The sequence below is a fragment of the Mastigoproctus giganteus genome, chromosome 7 (genome assembly GCF_048544385.1).
Source record: "Mastigoproctus giganteus isolate SK-2022 chromosome 7, ASM4854438v1, whole genome shotgun sequence".
Lineage (NCBI taxonomy): Eukaryota > Metazoa > Arthropoda > Arachnida > Uropygi > Thelyphonidae > Mastigoproctus > Mastigoproctus giganteus.
Genome location: NC_143581.1, coordinates 157,574,953 through 157,602,776, shown reverse-complemented (window position 1 = coordinate 157,602,776; position 27,824 = coordinate 157,574,953).

The window sequence follows — 27,824 nt, the reverse complement described above, 5'->3', positions numbered from 1 at the left end:
CACCTTGAATATAATCTGCAATAGTTTTATGAAAAGACTGATGGCTAAATTTAAGGTGGGATGGTTAAGTTAATGCATTAAGGTGGGATGAAATTTAATTTAACGGTATTTTAAAATAAGCGCAAGGAAGCAGAAATGCACTACGCCGTCCTTGGCTGTCATGAAGTAGAAAATAGTTAATCAGGAACATATAAGAATTGATAATGCCAATAGTCGTGACGATAGACTTTTGTTAAGTTACAACGGCTTCAGTTGGCGGTGTTAAGTGAGAAGTAACGCATGCTGTGTTTTAAGGAATTTATATATAGTCTCGTGATGCTCTTTGGAACACATCGGAATATCAGATGTGAGAGATTCCCACGTGTTCAGCTTGGAATCCCACCTTAATGCATTAACTTAACCATTCCACCTTAAATTTAGCCATCAGTCTTTTCATAAAACTATTGCAGATTATATTCAAGGTGAGTACCGCACTTTAAGCATTTTGCTAGAAGAATTTACCTGGGTTGGACTTCACGTGGTGTTGTAGACTTTACGATCGTTCCTCGATGTTTCATTTGTCTGAGCAAGCCGAGTGGGTAAAGTATCTGCCCGACAACCCAAAGGTCGCGGGTTCGATTCCCGCCTCGGGCTTGGATCAAAGTACTGCAAAAACCTTGGGAGGTGCAATATGGCCACAGAAGCCGATGCGCCAACAACTACCAAATCAAAAAAAAAAAAAAAAAAATTGTCTGAGCAATGGGCATAGTGACAGTGTTTTTTGACAAGCGGCACCGGAGCTTTCGCAGAACTCCGCATTTGGATCTCTTGTGAAGTAAGATAGTACTGTCAAGGCCAGATAGCATATGTTAGTGTATGTTCATGTTGTTCATCTGGCTGCTTAGCCTAGAGTCTGGAGCACCACAGACCGCTAGTTACCGTTAGTGGCACTGGGAGCCGGACCAGGTAAGTAGGAAGAGAACTATGGCTAGCCAACTCCGTGGTTAGCCTGAACTTCCCAGGGAGGGCAAAAAAAATTTTTTTTTTTTTTTTTTTAAATAGGAGAAGGGGGTGAGAGACTGAGGAGAAGACAGCAAAAGAAAGAGGGCGAGGTTATGGGCTCCCTCAAAAGGGGAGATATTAGATATCGTTTCCTGAGGTAGGGTGGGCTCCCCCCAAAGGCCCTCCCTGGGTAGCTCAGGCTTTTGGGGGGAGCTCACCCTACCTCAGGAAAAGGAGAAAAGATTGTGAGGTAAAGTGACCCTCAAAGGCAGGCTGCCTAATGGCATGACCCTGCATTGACATGTCAAATGCCAGTACCACTCCTGGAGGAGTATTTATGTGAGTTCCTATTCAAGTAGGAAAATCAAATATTGTCCTACACCTCGAAGAGAAGAGGTGCCAGCAAGTGAGTGAATCCCACACTGGGCAAGGACCCAGCATCAGCATTTAAATCTTCAGCCATGGATAACTTGTAGGCAATCAGCAGTGTCCCATGCTGAGCAGTGGATTTGGATCATCTTCTCAAGTTAGGGGATGAGAGGAGGCACAGGGATTCATGAAGCTCAAGGATTGTTTGGAGTTCTGGTGTCTATTGTAGAAAAGTCCTTTTGGGTTGGTGGGTTTGTAAGAGAATTTCCTTTGTGAACGTCGAAAGATTCCTGTTATGTCGGGATAAAGATCAATACCCTGTTGGTGTTTTCTTTCATACCATTCATGATATGTTCTGTGGATTGACTTTTGGGTCCATTATAAGATGGGGGGTGTGCTGAACAGTTTGCTGTAGGTGGATTTGGCACATTTCAAATACAGTCTGGACAAAAATAGTGAAGGCTTTGTAGAATTGTTCCTGCCCATGGGGTATATTCAGTGGTGGGATTCAAATAATTTAACAACCGGTTCGCTGCCCTAATGACCGTTCTAAGTATAAAAATCTATATACCGAAAGGTAGTTTATTATTTCATGAAGTTAATACTTAAATAAGAACAATAAAAGAGGTCCACAAAACTAGATTATGTTATAAGAAAGAGTTTTAAAATATTAATGAAAAAATATTAAACAATACCTGACAAAAAACAATAAAACTGTTATTTAAGATATTTCCATATTGTTTCTTGATTGGCGTCCTCGCTTGCAATTTTTTTCGCTTTTATCCTAGCATCATCGGCTGAGTGATTTATCCTTAACCAATGTAGGAGTAGGATCCCATTCCTTTAGAGGTGGACCGATTAGACTAATAGTCATTGTGTTTGATATATTAGAAACAGTTGGGCGACTTCTCTTCTCTGAACATATGTTCATCTTTGAAAAATCCCTTTCCGCTTCTGCTGAACTTACAGCAATTGTTCTGACAATATTTTTAGCTCTTTGAACACTTTCAATATAATTCTGAAATTGCATAATTCTGGGAATTTTTTAAAACGTTTTCCAAGAAATCTCGATAATCATTAATATCAATTTGGTAATTAAAAATGTCATTAAATACGAGCAATTGTTCTTCAGCTGCTTTCCATGGAACTAGTACTTCTTCAATATTCCAGTAATCTGGCTCCAAAAAATTGAGAAATTGTAATTTATTCCTATCTTGCAATTAGCTACAACTTGCTTTTAAATGTTTACAATCTATTAGTCTTTTTTTTTTTTCAAATTCGTTACGATGTTTTCTAAAAGTCTTTCCCGAGGAAGCCCGAGACAAATCGATGATTTTCTACAAATTTTATATTTTTGAAGGTTTCTGAAGTAATTAATTCATCAGCTTTTTTTTTTTTTTTCGTATGGACCCTTTTCCTTTCCAAGCATTGGAAATGCTTTAATAGATCTTATCACGAGTTTTTCAGCCTTTATTATGTCTATATTTCTTGCTTGCAGTGCATTTGAAAGAAGAGAAATTTCGTGTAAAATATCAATCATCAATGCCAAATCAGTTATAAAATATATATTTTCAAGACGGGCAGCCATATCTAAGTAATTTTTATTTGAATAAAAATAGTGATATATCGCTGGATAAGCGGGCCAAACAGCTAGGGTTGACCTTAAACCACAGGCAGCCCATCTTGGTCCCAAAACTCTACCAATCTTTATAATTTCAATTCCAAGTTGTTCGGATATTTTGGATAGTTCAATTTGGTTCTTATTGGGTTGATGAAAAATAGTATATATCTTATCAATAAATATTTTAAAATGATTTACTTGCTTTGTTTCCTTTATCGAATCGTCTAAAACAAGATGGAGGCGATGATTTAAACAGTGCCATATTATTATGTTTGGAAACTCTTTTGCAATCCTAGTGCTCACTCAAGATTTTCTTCCAAGCATAACGCTGGCACCATCGGAGCAAAATCCTATTAAATTTTTTTCTAGGTACTTCTTAGTAAGCCCAACATTATTTAAAAACTTTCCATAAGTGAAGAACGTATTGTCTCTGCATCTTGTTTTTCCAATTCAACTAGTTCAACGAAAATTGTTGGTGATGTAGCTGAATCCAAGGCCAATCCTAATACAACAAATTCTGATTTTGGTTTCGTATTGAAAAAAATCTGTCAAACTCTGTTGCCTTTTCATCCTTTTAAGGGCTACTGCAAAAAAATTTTAAAATTGTTTTATTTTAATATATTATAGAGCAGGAGCGGATATGTGCTAATATATTTGAATATTTTTACTGGGTCTGTCCACGTGTTGTCATAACTTTTATAAACAAAGCACTATGCTTATACCATTGATAAACATCAGTCAGAACATACATTTTCTTCATTTTATCGATATTAAACGAAACTTTCTTGCTGAATTAATAAATGGCATTGAATACCAGGCGCCCACCTTAGAGAGAACCCTGATCACAAGTGCCATTTTAACAACCGGTTCGCCGAACCCAACAAAAAATTAGGTATCAGTTCTGCCCAACCGGTGCGAACCGACTGAATCCCACCACTGGGTATATTTTCAGTTCTGGTAATTAGGAGACTTCTGTGTAATAATGAAGAGGGTAATTATACATGAGGTGAATCCAGTCTTCGTTGTCACCGCAAGGGCAGAGAGGAGAATCAGTGAGACCCAGGGCATGCAGCTTGGCCTGGAGCAATCCATAACCAGTGAGGAAGAATGAGACGTGAAGGCCTGGTGAATACCACGAAGAAGGTTTTGGTGCAATAATCATAACTTGTGGAAGAAATCTTTTAGTTGTTTCACGTTTGGCTGTTTGCTCCCAAGATCGTTGCCAATGCTGGAAGAGCTTAGAGGAAATCTGTTTCATTTCGTTTTTTGGATCATTAGCTAGATTGAGTGATATATCCAGAATGTTTGTGGGAATTCCTCTCTTTTTGCGGTATGTAAGACCGCGACGAATAACCTCCAGGTCCAGAGGAAGAGTACCTGCTAAGACCTGTAGGGCAGGATTACTGATTGTGTGGCAAGCTCTGGTCACAGTGAGTAGGATATTGCATTGAATTTTATGTAGCTTTGCTTTGTTACATGCAATGATGACACGAGGAAACCATATGCCTGCACCATAGCACACAGCTGGTAAGAAGATGGTTTTATGCAGTAGGATGAGAGTCTGCCTTTTCAAACCCCAGTCTGCCCTGCTAATTTTCATGATCATGGCGGTATAACAACGTATTTTGTTGGTCAGGTAATTAAGATGAGGTAAGAATGTTAACGAGGAGTCAAAGGTTTCTCCTAGATATTTGAGTTGCAATGTCTGCCCAGAGATTTTAATTTGAGGCGGTCTTCTTATGTCCAAGGATGCATTGAGGAGGATAGTCTTCGTTTTTTTCTCCAGAGATGACTAACTTGTGGTTGTCTGCCTTTTTGGAGGATCCTTAAGGCAAGGGAGGCAATTTGCTCAAGCTGAGTTCTAGAATCAGCTCTGATAGGTAGGATGACGTCATCTGCATAGGCCATACAGTCCGTAGGGCCTAGATCTAAAAGAAGAAATTCATCTAGTATTAAGTTCCAAAAGTAGGGGCTAAGAACTGAGCCCTGTGGACAACCTCTAACATCTGGTCGGGAAGTTTTCTGAAAATTTGTTTCAACAGTTACTGAGCGATTGAAGAGGTAGTTGAGACAGCGGTAGAGGTTGAGTGGAATATTGAGTTGACATAATCTCCTGACAATGCTGGGCCACCAGATGGAATCGAAGGCACCAGCAAAGTAAATGGAGATAGCCAGTAGATATGTTGCTGTGTTGAGATTGTTCATTGGTGCATCCTGGCTTAAAGCCATACTGCTTTGGAGAGTCTAAATTCGTTGTCTGGTAGCAGGAAGATAATCTAGCTTGAAGCAGCCGCTCCATTAACTTGCCCAAGACCGGGAGAAGAGCAATGTGATTTGGGGAGAGTAGGATCTTTGTCTGGACCTTTTAGGATGAGTCGAAGCACCGCCTGTTTCCAAGAATCGGAGAAAATTCCTTTCGCAAGGTATTTGTTGAACAGTGCTAATAAGTAGTCGGAAGATGTATACCTGCTTTCTTGATGACCTCAGCCTCAATATTATATTGACCAGGGCATTTATTTATTTTTGTTCTGTGAAGCGTTTTGTTCATTTTCTCAGAGGTGAAAGGAAGTTCTATTTTATTGTTGGAGAAGGCCCGGTTGTCTTGTTCAATTTGCTTTTGTTCATCATTGATGGGCCTCTCATCAATCTGAATAGGGCATTCAGAATATTATTAATGGATTCAGCCCAAGTGTGTGTTGGATTGCCGTCGGGAGTCAGGGTTGCATTTAACAACTCTCCCCTGAGCAGCTTATTCATAATAATACGATAAACGACCCCCCCCCCCAAGGATCTGTATTACCAATAATTGTCACAAGGTTCTGCCAAGACAGTTTCTTTTTCTGCTGAACGAGGCTTGTGTAGTCGTTACTATATCTTCTACATATTTCCCGTAGAGCCTGGACCTCATTGGGTGGCCAGGAGTGCCTGGCTCTCTGGAAGGCTTTCTAGGCAGTGTGGACTTGCCGCCTTAGGTTTTCTAGTTCCCTGCACCACCATGGGACTGCTTTTAGGTGCTTCCGACGTTTTCATAGTCCTATCGCATGCTTCTTGGATTGTGGTTGTTAAAAGGGAGAGGTGCTCCTATGAATCAAGATGGTTTAGTTGGGTTATATCCATTTGTAGCTTTCATTTTATATTATCCTTGAAGGCATTCCATTCAGCTGTTTGGTGGAATATCTGATGATATCATTATATATGGGAGAAGTACTATCAAGTTGTCTAGATACAAGTTCTCTAGATAGATGGAAGGAGATGGCCCTGTGATATGAAGTGGTCCAGGCCTCATGAACCACGCATAATGAGAACTTTTCTGCTGTGGACCGTGTGGCGAAGGTAATATCAATGTTGCTTTCCCACAGGGTATTGCTGAAGGTGGCGCCATCGTAACCAGGTGAGCAGGAGCAGCAGTGCGTAGCACACGCTTCTTGATTAGACCGGGGTTCGAGCCCTTGACCACCAAATACGGAGGATGCGGAAAGGTCAGGGAATGACCCCTACATATACCCAGAGCAATATGGCCTTAGTTGCTAATTCTCCTAAAATCCAAATAAGAAAAACAACAACATTGGTGAAGGTAGAAAGGTGATGTGGTTGGTTAAGGACCTCAAATGGAGAAGACGAGAGAAAATTTAAGCACTGTCCATTCTGGGGAACTCATTGCCATCCACCTGGCTATGCCACAAGCGAGATCTACAATTGTCATTCATCTTTATGAGGATTTTGCTTGAAGGTTAGGGAGTTATGACTGACTGGAGATATTCAATATATGGTGCGATATCAGTTCCCTGTCGACAGTACAAGGAGACTATGTGCAGAGAGCCTTGTTCGCAGATAATGTGTACACAAACACCAAAGAGGGTACACAAGGAGTCGATCTTTGTGATTGTAGTGTTCCTAATAATTGGTTGTCAGATGAATTAATGAGACATGTGGCAGAGAAGAAAAATGCATGGGATACATACAAATTAATGGGTGACATGGAAGCCTATGATAGATATAAGTTGGTCTGTAACCAAGTCACAAAGGAGATTAGGCAGGCAAAGGATGCAAAGAAAAACAGAAAAGAGTTCTTTACATATTTGAACTCGAGAAGGAAAGGGATGAATCAGATTGGTCCACTGGATATTGATGGTTCAACAGTTGAGGATCCTGCTCAGGTGGCTAACAATCCAAACAAGTATTTTGCATCTACATTCACGCATGAGGAGTTATTCAGGAAGGAGAATGATGTAGGTAAAGTAAACATTGGCAGTGAGCTGGATGATTTTGTAATAACTGAGAGGAAAGTGGAGGAGAGATTGTTGAGGATAAACATAAAAAAGGCACCTGGGGTGGATGGGATCTATCCAGTTATATTAAAGGAGGCAGCAAAGGAAGTATGCAAACCCCTAGCCATAATTATGAGAGCTTCTTTGGACTCAGGGGAGGTACCCATAGACTGGAGATGTGCAAATGTAACACCAATTCACAAAGGAGGATCGAAGGCTGATACAAGTAATTATAGACCTGTTAGTTTAACTTCTGTTCCAGGTAAATTAATGGAGGCACTGGTTAAAGAAGCACTGCAGGATCATCTAGACAAGAATTCAGTTATAGCTCAGACGCAGCATGGTTTTGTTAAGGGCAGGTCTTGCCTGACCAATTTGATTGGATACTATGATGTAGTCACAAAAGAACTGGATGCAGGGAATAACTTTGATATTATATATTTGGATCTTAGAAAGGCTTTTGATACTGTTGCACATGGAAGACTGCTGCACAAATTGGAGCAGTGTGGCATTGGAGGCAAATTGCTGCTATGGATAAGGGGTTGGTTGAGTGGCAGAAGACAGAGAGTGGTAATCAATGGACACTGCTCAACGTGGACTAATGTTATTAGTGGAGTTCCTCAAGGTTCAGTGTTGGGTCCGTTGTTGTTTTCGGTGTTTATGAATGATATTGATGATGGGATATCAAGTTTAATGTCCACGTTTGCAGATGATACAAAGTTTGGCAGGGTCGTTAAGGACACTACTGACTCTATGCTGCTGCAACAGGATCTGGAAAGTTTGAACAGATGGGCTGAGAGGTGGCAAATGAAGTTTAACATTGACAAATGTAAAGTACTACATATGGGAAACAGTAACCCCAGAGCAACGTATCAACTCTGCGGTACTATACTGACAGTGGTGGAGAATGAAAAGGAGCTGGGGGTAATTGTGCAGGCAGATATGAAGTTCTCTGAGCAGTGCAGACGAGCTGCAAGAGTAGCTCATGGTGTCTTGTCAATGATATACAGGAATTTTTCTAGCAGGGATAAGTAGGTGATTATTCCCTTGTATAAGGCAATGGTTAGGCCACATCTTGAGTACTGTATACAGGTCTGGAGGCCTCATTTCAAGAAGGATGTAGAACTGCTGGAACGGGTACAGAGAAGGGCAACAAGATTAGTGAATGGAACAAAGGGTTGCTCTTACGAAGGAAGGCTTAAGTTTTGCAAATTACAGAGTCTGGAGAATAGGCACCGGCGAGGTGATCTGATAGAGGTGTATAAGGCTTTGAATGGTTTGAGCATGCTCAATGCCAATGGGGTTCTTCATCTTGCTCAGAATAATCACCTCAGAGGGCATAAATTCAAATTGAGGAAGGACGGATGTCGGATAGATGTGCGGAAATTTGCCTTTGGCCAGCGGGTGGTTGGCTGGTGGAACCGACTTCCATCACTTGTTGTAGAAGTTGATAGCCTAAACAAATTTAAAGCTGAACTGGACAGGTATTTCGAACGAACAGATGGGTGAAATGGGAGTGGGTTTTTTTTTTTTTTTTTTTTGGCTGATGCTGAATAAGCTTGCTTTCTTGCATCATATGCCTCTACTAATGCTAATAATGATGGCTGCCCATGGGAAATCTGTGGTTGTCTCAATCATCCTATTTGCACAGGGAGCCTTGGACCCGTCCCTTGTGAGTGTAGGGCTCTTGAGCACAGAGAATATCAATTTCTTCATCCATTTTAATTTGGTCGACCACCTTTTCTGGCTCTTTGTGCATTCAGTTGGAGAAATCTTGAAGCCTTTAGTGGGATAGCGATTATGGTGTACAGCCATAGTCGGTTTTGTTCTGTGTGGTTCTCAATACCCTTAAATAGACTGGACATTTGACATCCTGGACGGAGTGATTGGGATCCATTTTTGCTACTTTGCAATTGGCGCAGTTAGGGGCTTGGTTTTTGTTTGGACAACTGTTGTAGGTGTGTCCGCGTTTGGCACAGTGGTCACAGGTGAAGTCCTGTCCGAATCGGAGGCATTTAAAGCACTTGATGATAGGTATGTGTTCTATGAACTGGCAAGAGCCCAGCCAACAAATATTCGTTGTTATTGGGATAATATTTTCCATATCTTCTGGGCGAGTATGACTAGCCAGTTGCAACAAATATCCGATCTAGATTTGGTGCAGTACTTGACTTTAAATTCACTTTGAATTTCATGTCTGGTGTTATGATCACCAAGGTTCCTGTCATATACTTCCTCAAGGAGGTCATCTTTGGAAATTCCTTTTTCGAAATCGAAGATTACAGTAGATGGGCTTTTTGGTTTGGGTATCTCAGCGCTAAGACCAAGTTCATTTATCTCTGAGATTTAGATAATGTTTTCTGCATCTTTTTAGAAGCAGTCTCAATGATGATCCCAGAATTAGGGATTTTTCTGAGGCTTTTAATTTTTATGGTTTTCATTTGAGGTTTCAAGTTGGTAGTAACAACCTGTTTGACAGCCTCGCTTGAAATGAAGGAAACTTCCTAGGTCGCCCGAAGGATGGCTAGGTTTTGTCCTCTATTCTGTCTGGTATTGGAAGGAGCAAATAGCTTATCTGTCATTGGTTGGATCCTCAGCGCCTCTGAATAGGACTGGGGGGGGGGCGCTGTGGCATTTCACTTAGTTCCCGGTTCTTGGTCTGGTGATAATCAACAAGCGTGATATTCGGTTCACTGTCCATAAAGTGGCAGCCATTACTGGCTAGTGGTAAGGCAGTGTGATTGGGAGGAAGGGCATTAATTTTTGGCTGCTGTACCATAGCAGCATAAGTTGATTCTTAGATAGGTGTAGGGAGCAATGTTGGCCGGGTCTGGCGGTTTGATTGTGCTGTTAGATCTGGGAGGAAAGAGTTCTGAGTGCCATGGCTGGTTCGAGCTGGACTGCTGAAGCCCTTTGTCAGAGTATAATTTGTTTCCCTCAGGTGTTCCTTGATTGCTCTTCATTCATTCTTGAGTATTAAGTCTTGTAACATTTTCTCCAGGGTACCCAAGCAGCCTGTAACTTTTTGGGCAGCTGGCTTGGTTACTCTACTTCCTTCAAAGCGAAGGCAGCGATCCATAGTGGATCTGAGAATCATAATTTTCTCAGGTGAGAGCAATCCTTATCCAGTGAGGACTGCATGGAGTTCAGTTCTTCTAGGTTTTCCCAGTGAGCAGATGAGGGAGAATAGGTTTTAGTGGATTTCTTGACTTTTGGCGGGGGGGGGGGTTAGACGTTTTCGCTCAGCTGGAGGGGTGGAGATGTCCATCTTGGTGTTCACACTCGCGACCTCGTCATCATCAATAATATTATTATTATTGGAATCCCGTTGCGGGGTAGCATCAGTGCCTAATTTAGCTGGTTAGTTGTTGAGCCGTTTAATCGAAGCAGAGTTTGGGCAGGTGTTTTCAAGTAATTCCTCAAGTAATTCCTCGTTCTCTGCATGAAGGGTGCAATAGCACAGCTACTGGGGGTTTGAGGTTCAAATTTTGACATGTATTTAATTATTATTATAGTTTATTAATTTATTATTTATTTTTTTTTTTTAGTAAAATAATAAGAGGAGTTTCCTCAATATAGTACGTAGAACACTTCCGTATGATACCCTCCAGAAATTAAAACGGAAAAAACGAAAAAATCGACAACTTACCGGTACATTAGAGTAAAATATAAATAATCAATTTAACACAATTCAAATCAATTTAAAACAATTAAAAATCAAATTAACGCAATTAAAAGAATCTAACAAAAATATTGAAAACGATTTTTCGTTAGATTCTTTTAATTGCGTTAATTTGATTTTTAATTGTTTTAAATTGATTTCAATTGTATTAAATTGATTATTTTTATTTTACTCTAATGTACCGGTAAGTTGTCGATTTTTTTCGTGTTTTCCGTTTAAATTTCTGGAGGGTATCATACGGAAGTGTTCTACGTACTATATTGAGGTAAACTCCTCTTATTATTTTACTAATATTATTATCAACGTAGAACATATTGAGTAGTACAGCTCTGATTCTTACTGGACTTGGTGCATATAGCCTTAGATGCTAATGCGCCAATAAAATCCAAATCAATCAATCTGATTCTTACTATCTAATTTTTTTTTTTTTTTTTTTTTGAAATGATGAAAAACAGGTAGAATTTATAGCCAATTACCAGGAAGCTTCTTAACGCCAACTTGAAAAACTTATAGGTTTGCTAAGTGAAACAATATGGTGGCGAAAAACTTGGTAAAAAAGCTAAAATAAACTGCTAAGATCTAAAATAAAGACGTATGTGAGGTGACCAATTTAAAAATTTCCTGGGAGAACTCAGCTCCCAGTCAGTTTCATAGTTTACGGCGACCACGTGGGTTTCCGTAGGTAAGATACGACGATAAATTCACTTGCTTGTAAAATGGCCTTCCCACATAAAAAAAAAAAAAAAAAAAATGATAAAATTTTACCTGCAGGTAGAGGAAAGCGATGCTGCAACCAATGAAATGGTCGACACAGTCCAGGGAATAGTAGAATCCATATTTTATGGGAACAGTTTAAACATCGTTGCAACACAGAGAATGAAACCTGGGCTATAGGCAATTCGCTCGAGTCTGTAATCAGGAGCAAGCTACATGTGGCCAGGTTAGCCATAATCTTGATGATTGTTGAAGTAAGGACAAACCGCTTGTCTTTCCTAACTGTAAGAAAAGAAGAAGGAATTGTGACCATTCGTTCAGAGATCCAAAATGTCAGGAGTATATTGGAGCCCTGGAGAACGTGTTCTTAACTTGTGCTACAAATGCAGACAGGATTAATTTCTTACAAATTAACTGCATGCGTTCGAGCTCTGTCATGAATAATTTGGTAATCATCATCTTGTACAAAAAACTTCAGGTTGTTGCGTTCCAGAAACCTTACTGTTTCACGGGTATCGTTAAAGGACTCCCTCTAGAATTTAGAGTTGTACCATCTACCCCCCATCACTGTTATTCAGGTGGAAATGCAAGATGCCATGTTTGGGCCGCAGTTGTTATTGTTTACCCATATTGCAAGTCTATGCTCTGCATTTGCAGTCTGTACTTCTATTGGAGGGTCTTTCGGTCAGTTATTGTTATTTCCTTGTACTGCCAATTTTGTGAACCAACACAGACCTTTGTGAATTATCTTCAACTGGTTTTTTCTACTCTACAATGTATTCTAACGCTAACTCGGACCTTTGGAACAGTCCTGCCACTGATGACAATGGAGAGCTTTTCGAAGAATTGATCTTTCCTCGTAGGCTTAAAGTCTTAAACTCTCCTGATCAACCTCCAACTTTTGTAAGTTCTAGGGGATCCTTTATTGATGTGTCCCTCTTGCCTCCTTGACAATTGCTGCCTCCTGTCTTGAATGGAAGGTTCATACCTCTTGGTTTACAAGTGACCACAATGCAATTACCTTTTCTATATTTGCTAATTTTAGACAATCCAGATGGTTCATACCTCTTGGTTTACAAGTGACCACAATGCAATTACCTTTTCTATATTTGCTAATTTTAGACAATCCAGATGTATAAACAGGGATGTTGCTAGGTTTCACACTAAATCTGTTAATTGGCCTCTTTTAGAATCACTGCTAAAGAATGTCTTCTCTGAAATTTCCTTCACAGACATTGAAACTCTGAATGCTAATACCTTAACTAACTTAGTGCAAGGCCTCATCTTACAGGCCTGTGAAGAAAGTATCATGCTGCGGAAGAGGAAAATCTGTCACGTGCCGTGATGGTCTCCTGTTCTCACGGATCTGAAGAACTCTGTCCTACAGAAGAGATTATCAAAGGGCTAGACGGTCCTCTTCTCGTTCCAATTTAGAGATTGCTGTTTTGTTATCCAGATATAAGAATGCCAGATGATGCTCTCACCAATAGATTTATAAATCCCAAAGAGCTCATTGGAAGGCTCTTGTTACTTCTCAGAGAAATAATGAAACCTTGGGGCTAGTTTATAAATTAATCAATCGCACACTTTCCTTTAATGAAGTTTTCACCTCTATCAAACTGGAAGATGGTACTGATACCTTATCTTGGGCTCACTCAGTCAATAACATTCTCGATGTCATCATTCAACAAAGTGCTGATGCTGAATTATCCTCTGATCAATCCAGTATTATAAAAGAAAATCTTAGATATTCTGGTTCTCCTGATGAACCAGGTTTTACCAAAGATGAAGTTAACACTGCTATAAAAATGCTATCATTTTTATCCCTTTCGCTTGCTTTTAAGAAGCGTTTATTCGTAGGCGCCTCCGTAGCCAGGTGGGAAGGAGCAGCAGTGCGTAGCACACGCTTCTTGATTAGACTTTGGTTCGAGCCCGTCACCACCAAATACGGAGGATGCGGAAAGGTCATCGAATGACCACTGCATATCCCGGAGCAATATGGCCTTAGTTGCTAATGCTCCTGAAAACCAAATAACAACAAACAAACAACAGCGTTTATTCGTAGCCGAGTGGTTATGAGTGGGAGTGCAGTAGCACATGCTCTTTGAGTAGACCGGGGTTCGAGCCCCTGACTGCTGAATACGATCGATCTGCCAACCCGCACTGGACCAGTGTGGCAGATTGTGGTCCATTTCCCTCAGCATGAATTGTTGAGGAGGCTTCCATCCTGCAGTGGGTTGATAATGGCTACACTTTACTTTTTTTTTTATTTATTCCTCAAAGTGCCCTATACTTTTCCGCGGCCTGTATAACTAAAATAGCGTCACTCCTTCGGAGATAGCTGCGATTAACTTTCAGTTTCGCAAGTGCAATCGACGACGCCCCAGGGGATGCGGTAGTTGAAACACTATACCACCGTTAAGTGTTCAGTCAATTAGTGATGTCAGGTCATTCTCCCGATAGTGGCGAGCAAGCATCGAACACGTAATATCTCCAAGAGCGGTGAAAGCAGAAGGCGACTATTGTCAGAAGTAGAAAAAAAATTAGCAGAACAAGAGACATGATTTCTTGCGTAATCCTATAAACACATTGACTGTCATTTTGACATTTCGTGCGTAGAAGTGAATCAATTTATGTCCGACAAGCCCACTGAAAACGAAACAAACTGCCCTATACAAATATGGGATCTCCTTTCTCCACATAACATATCATTTTTTAGTAGTGTCCAGTCACAATAGATGACAAAGTTTTATTCTCTGCCCCACATAATTAACCCGTGAAATCAGAACAGGTTATGGGAAACACAGGAAGGGGGGGGCGGAGGTATATATATGAAAAGGGGATAGCAAAACGAGGACTTTTTGGTTACATTTTTGGAGATTTGAGTAGCTGTTAGAGTTTCGAGAAGTTTAGAGAGTTGGAAGAGACTCCCATAGCCGAGTATAGTCAGAAAGTCCAGAAAAGAGCAAGATAAAGAAAGCCTAGGAGGACAGCAGATATGGGTGATTGAACAGATATCCTAAGAGCGATACTTGTGGAGCAAAGAGGCGAATCCAGAAGTGTTGAAGAAGAACGGAAATTTGTTGGTAAGTTGACCAGTATTTACTAGAACAGACCAAACCAAACCACTCATAGTCAATTACCCCCCCCCCCCACCTTCTAATTTTACCCTTATTCACAAACCTCTCTCCTCATGGACACATTCTGACAATTGTTTTATCAACTCTTAGTAATTAGGATTTAACAGATAATGTGACTTATCAACCTAGTTGTCAAAATACTAATTATAACTGTTAAGTTGACATATTTTCCTATTTTAGCATTAGAACAGTTGTATATTCTGACAAGCACCAATCATTTTGAATACTTGTGAGAGCAATGAGGGAAGAACCCACATGAAGAACACTATCTAGTTTGTACCCAAGCAGTCTTACAAGTGTTACCCAAATCATGACCAGTTCTTTAATAGTTAATTGTACAATTTAGTATGTTTAATAAACCTTGTTTTGTTATTGATTTTGCCTTGTGACAATTCTCTGCTACACATAACTCACCGAACAAATTGTCGAAGAAGAACCATAGTTATGCGGTGCTTTGGAGCCCAATCACATAGAAAGGAGCCCAAAAGTGTAGACAATGCAATCTTCGATGCTGCGAGCTTGCTCTCTGTGTCAATCTGAGTGAGTCTTGTGGGCGCAAGATTTTTGTCCTAATATAGATCGCTAGACAATCACATGAAACCCAGGTTTTCTAGATGCAAATATTAGTGTCTGATATTGCTGGAAGCCGAGGGGTTCACAGAGAACATTGTCCAGCAAGCACACACACACTATAACGGAAACACCTTCGGAACATTGCCATCAACTTTTTGAAATAGGGTAACTGTTCTGGTTTTGATGGTATGGAAGTTGAGATCATTAAGTGTTCCTGGAAGTCTTTATTTATCTCTTTAACCTCTTCTTCCTGATGGACTCTTCCCTTCTGTTTGGAAAATTGCTATACTTAAAATACTAATTAAGGGACCTGATGAACCGCCTGACTCTTCATTTTCCTAGGCCTCTTGCCTTACTGCCTTTTCTTGGCAAGGCTTTTGAAAAACTTATTACAAAACGTCCTTTGTCTACTTATACATCCAAAGGACTTATCTCCAGTGCTCAATAGGGCTTTGATAAAGGTCGTAGTACTGAAGACGCTATTCGTAAGTTGTTGGAATATCGTGGTCTCTCTCTCTAAATATCTCCTGGGTCTCTTTGTGGACTTTAAGGGGCCTTTGATACACTTTGTTGGCAAAGTGTCCTCGAGAGGTTCCGGGTGGCCCAGGTTTCCATGCCTTTCTATAATATCATAAAGAATTATAATACGGACCGTCATATTAAAGTCACTTCTGACTTTAAAGAGATTACTCGATCTGTTACTAGAGGCTGTCCTCAGGGATCTATTCTTGGGCCCCTGTGTTGGAATATTGTTTTTGACAGTTGGCTTTCAAAATCCTTTGTTAATGTTAATATGGTTGCTTATGCAGACGATTTGACTATCATCATTAATGAAAAATCGAGAAAATGCCTGGAAGGTACAGCTAACTTTGTAATGAAAGAACTTTTTAATTGGACATCCATCCAGAAATTACAAGTTTCAACTGCCAAGACATGTCAGATACTGGTTAAGGGTAAATTGGATCCGGATCGGTTGCCAACTATAAAATTCAATGGTTTCCCTATTTGCTCCAACTCTACTGTCAAGTATCTTGGTATTCGGCTTGATGACCAGGGTAGTTTCCTGCATTATGTCAGGTACATTAAGGATAAGTGTAAAATCTTAATGGTTAGATTAAAACAAATTGCTAAACAAGACTTGGATATCAAAGCACGCACGCTTCGAATATATTATAATCGCATCATTTTGTACGGTGCTGGTGCCTGGGGTACCATGCAAATAAGGTTGCAATTATCGAACAACTTCTGCAGGCTCAAAGAGCTGCTCTTATCTCGATCATGCAAAACTACATCTACTTCTGCTATTCAGGTAATGCTAGGTCGACTCCCAATACACCTTGAAGTGCAATATCGATACCTTCTATATCATATAAAAAGACGTTACTTTGCTACCATTAGTGGTTTTACCTTGAATCTTGATGAAGATTTTACCTCTGAAAAGAAGAGGATCAGAGTGCATTTTAAAAATTTGGGCCAACATGACTGGTCTATTTCTTCTGTTGGTGCCATTACTAGAGGTTACTTCCCCATTGTCAAGGAATTTCATGAGAAAGAAATGCTTTGGTTATCTTCAAGCCTTTCTTCTGCTTTTCTCCTTACTGAACATGGGAGATTAAACTCCAAACTCTTCTTGTTTGTTCTTTCGGTCACACCAACATTCCACTGTGGAGCTATTGAAACTGCAGATCAAGTCCTTTTTGACTGCCCTTCCTATTGTGACCTGGACTTGATTTACACTGTGCCATTCCAAACTTCTCTATTGGACACAAGGAACTGATTATCAAATTATGGAGTTTTTTATTCTGTTTAATTCTTATGCCAACAGGGCCTTCAAAAGAAGAAGCGTTATTCATGCCTCAGTACTCCCTCGCTAATAGCGAAGTTTCTTCCGTGAGATCTTTATCACCTTTTAAAGTTTGAGAACTTTCACTTTTGGAAGCCTGTTACTACTTTGAGAACTGAGAACTTTCACCTCTTGAAAGCCTCTGTTTTCATATACTGTTTTTGTATGCTAACAGTTTTCTTGTTAATATGTTAATAGTTTTTATGTGAATTGAGAACTTTCATCTTTTGGAAGCCGTCGTTTCATTTTCTGCCTTTGTATGCTGACAGATCACATGTTGATATATTAATAGTTTATATGTTAGTTGCACAGATATTTAAATGAGTGGTACTTGTCTTGATGTTGAATCTAAGAAATGTAATATATAAATTGTAAAATATGCATCATTCTGAATGGCAATGGTTCCAGTATGATAGCACTGATCGTTCTTTTTTTTTTCTATTGTTGTATATATCAGCATTGTTTGTTTTGTTTTGCTTTATTTTCGCTTGTTGTTCCTACCACACCCTTTTTTAAATCTTCTTTCTAAACCCCTTGTGTAATCAGTTGCTGCTTTGAGCTGTTTCACAATTTAATTTTCTAGCTGTTTTAAGCTGTTGTGTATATTCTTGTATTATTTCTCTATTAGTAAATTAATAAGAGGAGTTTACCTCAATATAGTACGTAGAACACTTCCGTATGATACCCTCCAGAAATTAAAACGGAAAAAACGAAAAAATCGACAACTTACCGGTACATTAAAGTAAAATATAAATAATTAAATAATCAATTTAACACAATTCAAAATCAATTTAAAACAATTAAAATTCAAATTAACGCAATTAAGAGAATCTAACGAAAATATTCAAAACGATTTTCCTTCCTGAAGCTGACAATGCTTTTCGACCGACTGTCGTGATCACAGGAATGAAAATTACCGAATCAGGCTAAACTGCAACTTAAATAGTGATTATATGTCTTCGCGCATGCGCGTAAAGGTCCACGCATCGGAGATCAAATATGGCCGCCGAACATTAACAGAATTCTCTCGGCGGCCATATTTGATCTCCGATGCGTGGCCCTTTACGCGCATGCGCGAAGACATATAATCACTATTTAAGTTGCAGGTTTAGCCTGATTCGGTAATTTTCATTCCTGTGATCACGACAGTCGGTCGAAATGCATTGTCAGCTTCAGGAAGGAAAATCGTTTTGAATATTTTCGTTAGATTCTTTTAATTGCGTTAATTTGAATTTTAATTGTTTTAAATTGATTTTGAATTGTGTTAAATTGATTATTTAATTATTTATATTTTACTTTAATGTACCGGTAAGTTGTCGGTTTTATCCGTTTTAATTTCTGGAGGGTATCATACGGAAGTGTTCTACGTACTATATTGAGGTAAACTCCTCTTATTAATTTACTAATATTATTATCAACGTAGAACATATTGAGTATTACAGCTCTGATTCATACTATCTAATTATTTCTCTATATATACTTATTAATTTGAATTTTTATTACATATGTGTATTAATACTATTATCCAAATAATTTGTACTTTTCTTCATGTAATGACCACATTTTACTTATTCTGTATATATAACTGAATTATTTTGTGTATATTGTTGTCTCAACTTTGTGGTTTAATAGTTAATCCTTCTCCTTGTAATTTAGATGCATGATGGTAACCTCTTGTCGGGTGTATATATTGGTGTTAAAACCTTGTGGTTTAATAATTAAGAGTTATTATTAGTTAAGACTTCCCCTTGTAATTTAGGTGCGTTATGGTAACCTTGTTGGGTGTGGCAGGCAACACCATTTTCCACACTACATTATATTTTTCTTGCTTAATTCCTACTGTCTTCTCCTGAAAAATTCATCTGTGATTTTTCACTGTTTTCATCCTTTCCCTACCTTTCTCTTATCCCATACTTATCCTCACTGATCTCATTTCCTTCCTACTTTTCTCTACCAATTGGCTTGTTTTGGTAGATTCTGGCCGCGTCCCCGTGGCAGGGATGGAACGCGTCGACTATGTTGGAAAAAAAGCCGTGAATTACGGTTGAATTTGAAAGTGTCTGCAATACTGCCCAGACACGATAGGAGGGAGTATATGATGAGGGCCTTGTCGATCAATTCGGCCCTGAACTGTACTTGTTAACAGGAGAGAGTGCTTCTACAGGGATGGGATACACTTAAATAGAAAGGGTGCAAGGATATTTGCTGATGCTATCGAGGCAGTTAGGTGGGTCGGAAAACTGCTAGCTTGGGGGGATACAAAGACTAATAGATTAACAGTAGCCACTGGGAGAGGGTGAAAGTGATTCTTGCACTGCTTCTATTGGAATGAGCAGAAGCCTGAAAAACAAGATGCAGGATATTTCAGAGACTGCTGGGAGTCATTGTGGTACAAGTAAACACATGGGTTGTGTTAGGGTAGCTAAGAATAGAAACAGGTGCAGGTATACTTGTGTGTACACCAATGCTAGGAGTTTAGTAAATGAACTTGAGGTATTGCTCAAAACATCAAAGGAAGATATTGTTGGGATATCAGAGACGTGGTGTCACACAGATATAAGGAATGCAGAACTGGAATTTGGGGAGTACAACGTATACAGAAAGGATAGACAGGATAGGAAGGGACGAGGGATTATGCTATTAGTTAAGAAACACATAAAATCCAAGAATTGAAGCCAGTCGACATCGCTGAACAGTGCAGTGTCGAGTCAGTTTGGTGTGACATAAGCATTGGGAGATCAAAATTGAGAGTAGGAGTGTGATATTTGGTCTTATTCATGTTCCTCCCTCACACGGCGATGGCACCCTGCAGCGCATCTTCTCAAACTGTTTAGTAGAGGAAACCCTGACCATAACTAAGAACTTCCTCCCATCCGATCATGTTCCGATTGCTGCGATGATATCTCTGCAGGCACCTAAGGATGAACGTACACAAGTACAAACTACGAACACTGTTAGGAGAGTATACAATCCAAAATACATCAACATTGGAAAAGTTACTACCCTTTTCCAACTTTACCCATGGAACATACTGGCTGAGCTTAACATAGATGAGGCTGCCTACTGGCTTTCGAGATGGATGGAATTCATTGCAAGGTCTGCAATGTCCAAAACGTGCATCCTTAGTCCCCACTCAAAGCCATGGTGGAATGACCTCCTGACCAAGGCCTTTAGGGAAAAACAGGCAGCCCATGCCTCTTACAAAACGTCGCCTTCACAAGAGTCATACGCCAGATTTTCCAAGGCAAGGATGGATTTCCAGAAGAGGAAACAATTTTCTATTGACAATTTCATGAACGGCCGGCTATCCAGGGGAAAACGTGTGTGGTCCACTAGCCACACTTGCGCCCCTCTATCTTTAGATGTCCTGGAATTGTGTGAGCATGTGCTGCGTTTTAAGCGACATCACCGTGTGTCCGAAGCATATCCTTGGAACGAAGCGTTTAACATTTCTTCACCTACTAGTAATACAGAAATTTCCGAAGAACAACTAATAAAAATAATAAATTCACTACCTGACAAGTCCACCATAGGAATTGACGCAATACCTCTGCTTAGTCTAAAAATTGCTTCTCATTTCATCAGCAAAGAGCTCACTCAACTCTACAACAAAGTACTCAAATTTGCACAGGTGCCTTCAAGCTGGTTATCATACAGAGTCGTGGCAGTTCCGAAAAAGCCTCATGCGAAAAGACCGGCTGACTTCAGACCAATATCAATTGCCTCTCCCTTCGTGAAATGCCTCGAGAAGTGCATCTATAATGATGTAGCACTCGCAATCTTTGCGCATAGGTCAGAACACACCCATTATGCCATGCCTAATAGATCTACGGTAACCTGCCTACAGTCATTATCACAGAAAATACTTCAGGCCTGGAATGACAACGAAGATCTTCACACCATTTTTCTGGACATGAAATCTGCCTTCGACTCAGTCCAAATAACACCCCTTCTTGCCTTACTTGACAGATTCTATGGGATATCCGGAAATATGCTCGAGATCCTCAATAATTTGCTATCTAGGAGAATGCTTCACTTCAAAGGCGATGGCGTTAAAGTCACTAAAAGCGTCGAAGTAGGGATCCCACAAGGTGGTTGTCTCTCAGCCTTGTTATTTGCAGCAATATTCGTTCCACTAATGGATCAAATTCCAGCGTTCCTATCGTATGCTGATGATATTGTTTGCTACTTGCCATGCAAACGCAATGTTGGTCCTTCACAAGAAAGACAAACCGCCTCTGAATCATTAAACAGCTACCTAAATACATTCTATAAGTATGCTAAATTTTTTGGCCTGTCAGTCAATCCAGAGAAGTCAAACTATCTCATCTTTACACCAAGTCGGATCACTTCTACTGATACTGCATCTTCTCTACTTCCTGAATTGGCAGGAAATGTCCTGACTCCCACAGACGGTGTCAAATTCCTAGGAGTAATCCTGGATGCCAACCTCACCTATAAAAAACAAATCCAAGCACAGTATTCCAAAGCCCTAAGAACGTTCTGGGGAATGAAAATTGATCTGTGCAAAACGCACAATAAGAAAATAATCAAGAAATACCTTGCAACTTACTTCTGTAGTGTACTCTCCTATGCCGTGGAAGTTTGGTCGGCGGCACCACCCACCAGCCTCAGGAAACTATGGGGCCTCGAATTCTGGGTGCTGAAGTGGGCCAACTTGTGGTCGCACCAGAACTACACAACATCTAAATCTACTCTCTGCTGCAACCTGCAATATATGCCCATAGTCCACAGAGCCCATGTGCTAAAAATAAAGTCATTCCTTCATCTTTGCTCAGCTAAGCAGGATCACATCAACATCTGGAACACGGTTGGTTGGCGTTTACCAGGCAGACATCTCCGTAGTACTCCCTCCTTGTGCTCAAGGCTCCAGCGGTTACAGAATTTCAAGAGACACTTCCCTAATGTGACTCTGGACACTCTCAACTCGCTCAACATCGACATCGACCTGTGGACGATAGACAAGGCATACCGAGATGGCATCTTGTCCTATCTTGCTGTTTGTAAAGGACATTTGTGGAAGTGCCGATCTTAGTTAACTTATGTAATTTGTTTCTGCTCAACTTGTATTCCTTTTTCGCTGTAATTACTACTTCATTTTTACATTTTGACTATTATCTTTGCTCTGATCTATTAATTATTATATAGTTATTATTATTATTTTATTTATTTTATTATTATTATTATTATTATTTATTTTTTTTTTATATAAATCAAAATCACTTGTATAAACAACTAATTGTAAGATTCCTCTGGCTTTCTGTGTAAGGAATCACTAGTGTATAAAATTTATGTTAATAAAGAATCTTATTATTATTATATAGGCCTAATTACTCTGATGAGTATAATAAGAAACTGTACAGGGAAATGAAGTAGGCCAGTACATCAGAGAGATTTATAATGGGGGATTTTAATTTCCCAGATATTGACAGGAATTTGGGGGCTGGTCACCCACACACTAGCAAGGCTTTTGTGGATTTATTGGATGATTATTTTCTACATCAGCATGTTCGGGAGGCAACTAGACGGAGTAATACTCTTCATTTAATTATCAGTAGTGATTCTTCATGCCTTAAGAATCTGCAGATAAAGGGACTACTAGGTGGCAGTGATCACAGTGTGCCGAAGTGCGATTTACTCAAAGAGGTAACTACCATTAGGGGTAAAGGGAAGGGTTATTGCTTTCGTAAAGGCGACTACGATGGACTGAGACAGTATTTAAATTCTATACAGTGGCACCAACTGATGATGTTACCAACAGCAAATTAAAAATGGAAAGCATTCAAAGAACGTATCTTGGAAGCTACTAGGCTTTACATACCAACTAAGAAATATTGTTCAAGGTTTAGGCCTAAATGGATGTCAGATGAACTAATGAGACATATGGCAGAGAAGTAAAATGCATGGGATACATACAAATTAACACGTGACACAAAAACCTATGATAGATACAAGTTGATCTGTAACCAAGTTACAAAGGAGGTTAGGCAGGCGAAGGCCGATTACGAGAAATCTTTGGCAAGGGATGCAAAGAAAAACAGCAAAGAGTTCTTTACTTATATAAACTCTAGAGGGAAGGGGAAGAATCAGATTGGTCCACTTGATATCTATGGGGCAACTGTTGATGATCCTGCTCAGGTAGCTAACAAACAAAATGAATATTTTGCATCGACATTCACACATGAGTTATTCAGAGAGGGAAATGCCAGAGGTGTATTCAACTCTGGCAGTAAGCTAGAGAATCTTGTAATAACTGAGAGTAAACTGGAGGAGAAATTGTTGAAGATAAACCAAGAAAGGCACCTTAGGTGAATGGGATCTATCCGTTATATTTAAGGAGGCAGCAAAGGAAGTAAGCAAACCCTTAGCCATAATTATGAGATTTCCTTGGATTCAGGGTAGGTACCCACAGACTGGAGATGTGCAAATGTGACCCCAATTCACAAAGGAGGATCAAAGGCTGACACAAGCAATTATAGACCTGTGAGTTTAACTTCTTTTCCAGGAAAATTAATGGAGGCACTGGTCAAAGAAGCACTGCAGGATCATCTAGACAAGACTTCAGTTATAGCCTATGAGGCAGTCACAAAAGAACTTGATGCAGGGAATAACTTTGATATTATATACTTGGATTTTAGAAAGGATTTTGATACTGTTGCACATGGAAGACTGCTGCACAAATTGGAGAAGTGTGGCATTGGAGGCAAATTGCTGCTATGGATAAAGTGGTGGTTGAAGGGGAGAAGACAGAGTGGTAATCAATGGACACTGCTCAGTGTGGACTAATGTTATTAGTGGAGTCCCTCAGGGTTCACTGTTGGGTCCATTATTGTTTTCTGTATTTATAAATGATATTGATGATGGTATATCAAGCTTAGTGTCCAAGTTTGCAGACAAAACAAAGGTTGGCAGCGTTGTCAAGGACACTATGCTGCATCAACAGGATCTGGAAAGATTGAGCAGATGGGCTGAGTGGTAGCAAATGAAGTTTAACATTGACAAATGTAAAGTACTACATATGGGAAACAGCAACCCCAGCGCAACGTATCAACTCTGTGGTACTACACTGACAGTGGTAGAGATTGAAAGGGACCTGGGGGTGGTTGTGGAGGCAGATGTGAAGTTCTCTGACCAGTGCAGACGGGCTGCAAGAGTAGCTCTTGGTGTATTGTCAATGATATACAGGAATTTTTCCAGCAGGGATAAGGAGATGATTATTCCCTTGTATAAGGCGATATAACTAGAGTACTGTATACATGTCTGGAGGCCTCATTTCAAGAAGAATGTAGAGCTGCTGGAACGAGTACAGAGAAGGGCAACAAGATTAGTGAATGGAACAAAGGGGGTGCTCTTACGAAGAAAGGCTTATGTTTTGCAAATTACAGTGTCTGGAGACTAGGCACCAGCGAGGTGATCTGATAGAGGTGTATAAAGCCTTGAATGGTTTGAGCATGCTCAATGCTGATGGGATTCTTCCTCTTGCTCAGAATAATCACCTGAGAGGGCATAAATTCAAATTGAGGAAAGACAGATGTAGACGCTCGGAAATTTGCCTTTAGCCCATGGGTGGTTGATCGCTGGAACAAAATTCCATTTGTCGTTGTAGAAGTTGATAGCCTAAATAATTAAAGGCTCAGCTGGACAGGTATTTAGAACGAACGGAGGATTGAAGTGAAAGTTTTTTTTTTTTTTTTTTGGCTGATGCTGCATAAGCTTGCTTTCTTGCATGAAATGCCTCTACTAATGCTAATGCTAAGGTGTTGCTGCTTCCCATTTACTAAGATCCAGGCGCTCGTAGCCTTATTACCACAGAACACTTACTTTTCACATACATAATAACATGTGAAATAAAAATTGTCAGCTTGTGCTTATTGCCTCTCAACAGGATGATACGCAGCTGTCAATGGGGGATCTCCTTTTCTCACGGATACATTAGGGTCAGCCGTCTACCCATATATGTTTATTTTGTCTGTAAATTGCTTGTGTTTTCTGATCGATTTGTATGTTTTGCTGGACGAAAAATCCATTGTTTCTGGGGGGGGGGGGGAGGGGAACCTTACCGTCTACACCCGAGACCGACTAACACAGTCAAGTGAAAAAAAAGGCCCATTAAAGTTACTGGCGTCATCGACGGGAATCGAACCCGGATCTTTTCCACCTGATGTGGGAAGGACAGTGGCGATATCACTGTGCTACCGGAGCAGAAATTTCATGGCTCACAATTCGAATGCTTTTCCCCGAGACAAGGATTCATGTTCACAATCCAGGTAATTGACACCAGAAACTAGAAAAAGAATCAACAACGAGCCTGGATTGTTGGATAACACATTTCAACGATGTCACCTGTCCTCAGATAGAAACAGTACAACACATCACCGCGAGATGCCTGACTGAGTATAGTCGTAGGCAATACCAGGTATCCATGATAATCCATCAGAAGCTAGCAAAAAAAATGCCAGTTTTTCAAAGAAAGTGTACCGTATTACAAGTACGAACTCCCCTTGTAGTAATGGAAACTCAAACCTACAGGCTGTACTTAGACTGCGGCAATAAATCGGACAAGACAATCTCGCACAACAGACTGGGCATAACCATTGTCGATGAGAAGGAAAAGCCTATGTATCTGATTGACATAGCTGTGCCCAACACTAGCAACCTCCAAAAATCACGTGAGGGAAAAATCAGGAAGTCCTTGTAAGTGTTCTCTGTAAGACCAATGCTGCTAGACTTCTAATATAGGGTACTTGGCGCTATAGCAGTGGTTGACACATTGATTGGAATGGTCGTTACTTGTTGCATATGCCACATCTCTTTGATCTTCTGTATTAGGTTAGTGATTTTTCTAGCAGGGAGTACAGAGAAAGGCAACAAGATTGCTGAGAGGAACGAAGGAGTGCTCTTACGAAGATAGGCTTAAGTTCTGAAAATGGTAGCATCTGGAAACTAGGCACCTGCGAGGTGATGTGATTGAGTTGTGTAAAGCTCGAACAGGTTGAGCAAGCTCAATGCTGATGGGATCGGTCCTCTTGCTCAGATTAAGAACCTGATTGGGCCTAGAGTCAAACTGAGGAAAGAAAGTTGTAGAATAGACGTGCCGACATTTGCCTTTAGCTAGTGGGTACTGTAGTTGATTGCTGGAACAGACTTCTATCTCTTTTTGTGGAAGTTGATAGCTTAAATAAATTTAAGGCTGAGCTGGATAAGCATTTGAGTGAATAGATGAGTGAAATAGGAGTGTTTTTTTTTTTTTGTTTGGCAGACGCTGCATAAACTTGCTTTCTTGCATGGTATACTTCTCCTAATGCTAATTATAGGATGGTTTGAAACTGAGCATCGTCGTTTACAAGAGTGTGGTATAGAAATGGTTCTTCTTTGTCTTTTTTTTAAATGATAGCTCCGAGTTTGACTGGCTAAGTGCAGCAGTTTGGCGATCTGTGACATGTAGATTAGATAAAAATATTGTGACAATGGTTTGAGCTTCTTCACTATGAGAAATTGTTGAAGTTAAACTTAAGAAAGGCACCCAGGGTTGATGGGATCTATCCAGTTATATTAAAGGAGGCGGCAAAGGAACTAAGCAAACCCTTAGCCATAATTATGAAAGGATCCTCGGACTCAGTATTGTCCCCACGGACTGGATTTGTGCAAATATATCCCCAATTCACAAAGGGGGATCTAAGGTTGACACGAGTAATTACAGACCAGTTAGTTTAACTTCTGTTCTGGGTAAAATAATGGAATCACTTGTTAAAGATGCATTGCAGCAATAATTGAGACATAGCATGGGTGTGTTAAGGGAAAGTCTTGTCTGACAAATTTCATTGGATTCTATGATGTGGCTACAAAGGAACTAGATGCAAGAAATAATTTTGATATCATATACTTGGATTTCAGCAAAGCTTTTGGCATTGTTGCACATGGAGAATTACGATACAAATTAGAGCACTATGGTATTAAGGGTAAGTTGTTATAACGGATAGAAGGGTGGTTGAGGGGGAGAGGATACAGAGTGGTAATCAATGGACGCTGCTCTTCTTGGACCAATTTCATTAGTGGAGTCCCACATGGTTCGGTGTTGGGCCCACTGTTGTTTTGTATATTTATCAAGGTACATCAAGCTTAGTGTCGAAGTCTGCAGACAATACAAAGTTTGGCAGGGTTCTTAATGACAGTAATGGCAATGTGCTACTGCAACAAGATCTAGAAAAATTGGGCAGATGGACCGAGAAGTGGCAACTGAAGTATAACTTTGACAAATGCAAAGTACTGCATATGTGTTGAAGTAACTCCAGAGGAACTTATTAACTGTGTCTTACTACACTTAGGGTGGTAGAAAATGAAAAAGGCTTGGTGATTTTGTAGTCAGGATGTTTTCTGGGCAATGCAAACAGGCTACCAGAGCGGATCATGGGGTATTGTCAATGATATACAGGAATTTTGCTAGCCGGGAAAATGAGGTGGTTATCCCTTTGTATAAGGCAATGGTCAGGACCCGCCTTGAGTACTGCATACATGTGTAGAGGTCTCATTTTAGGGAGGACGTAACAGTTGTTTGAGATAAGTGGAACAAGATTGGTGAGGGGAACGAATGGGTCCTCTTACCAAGAAAGGC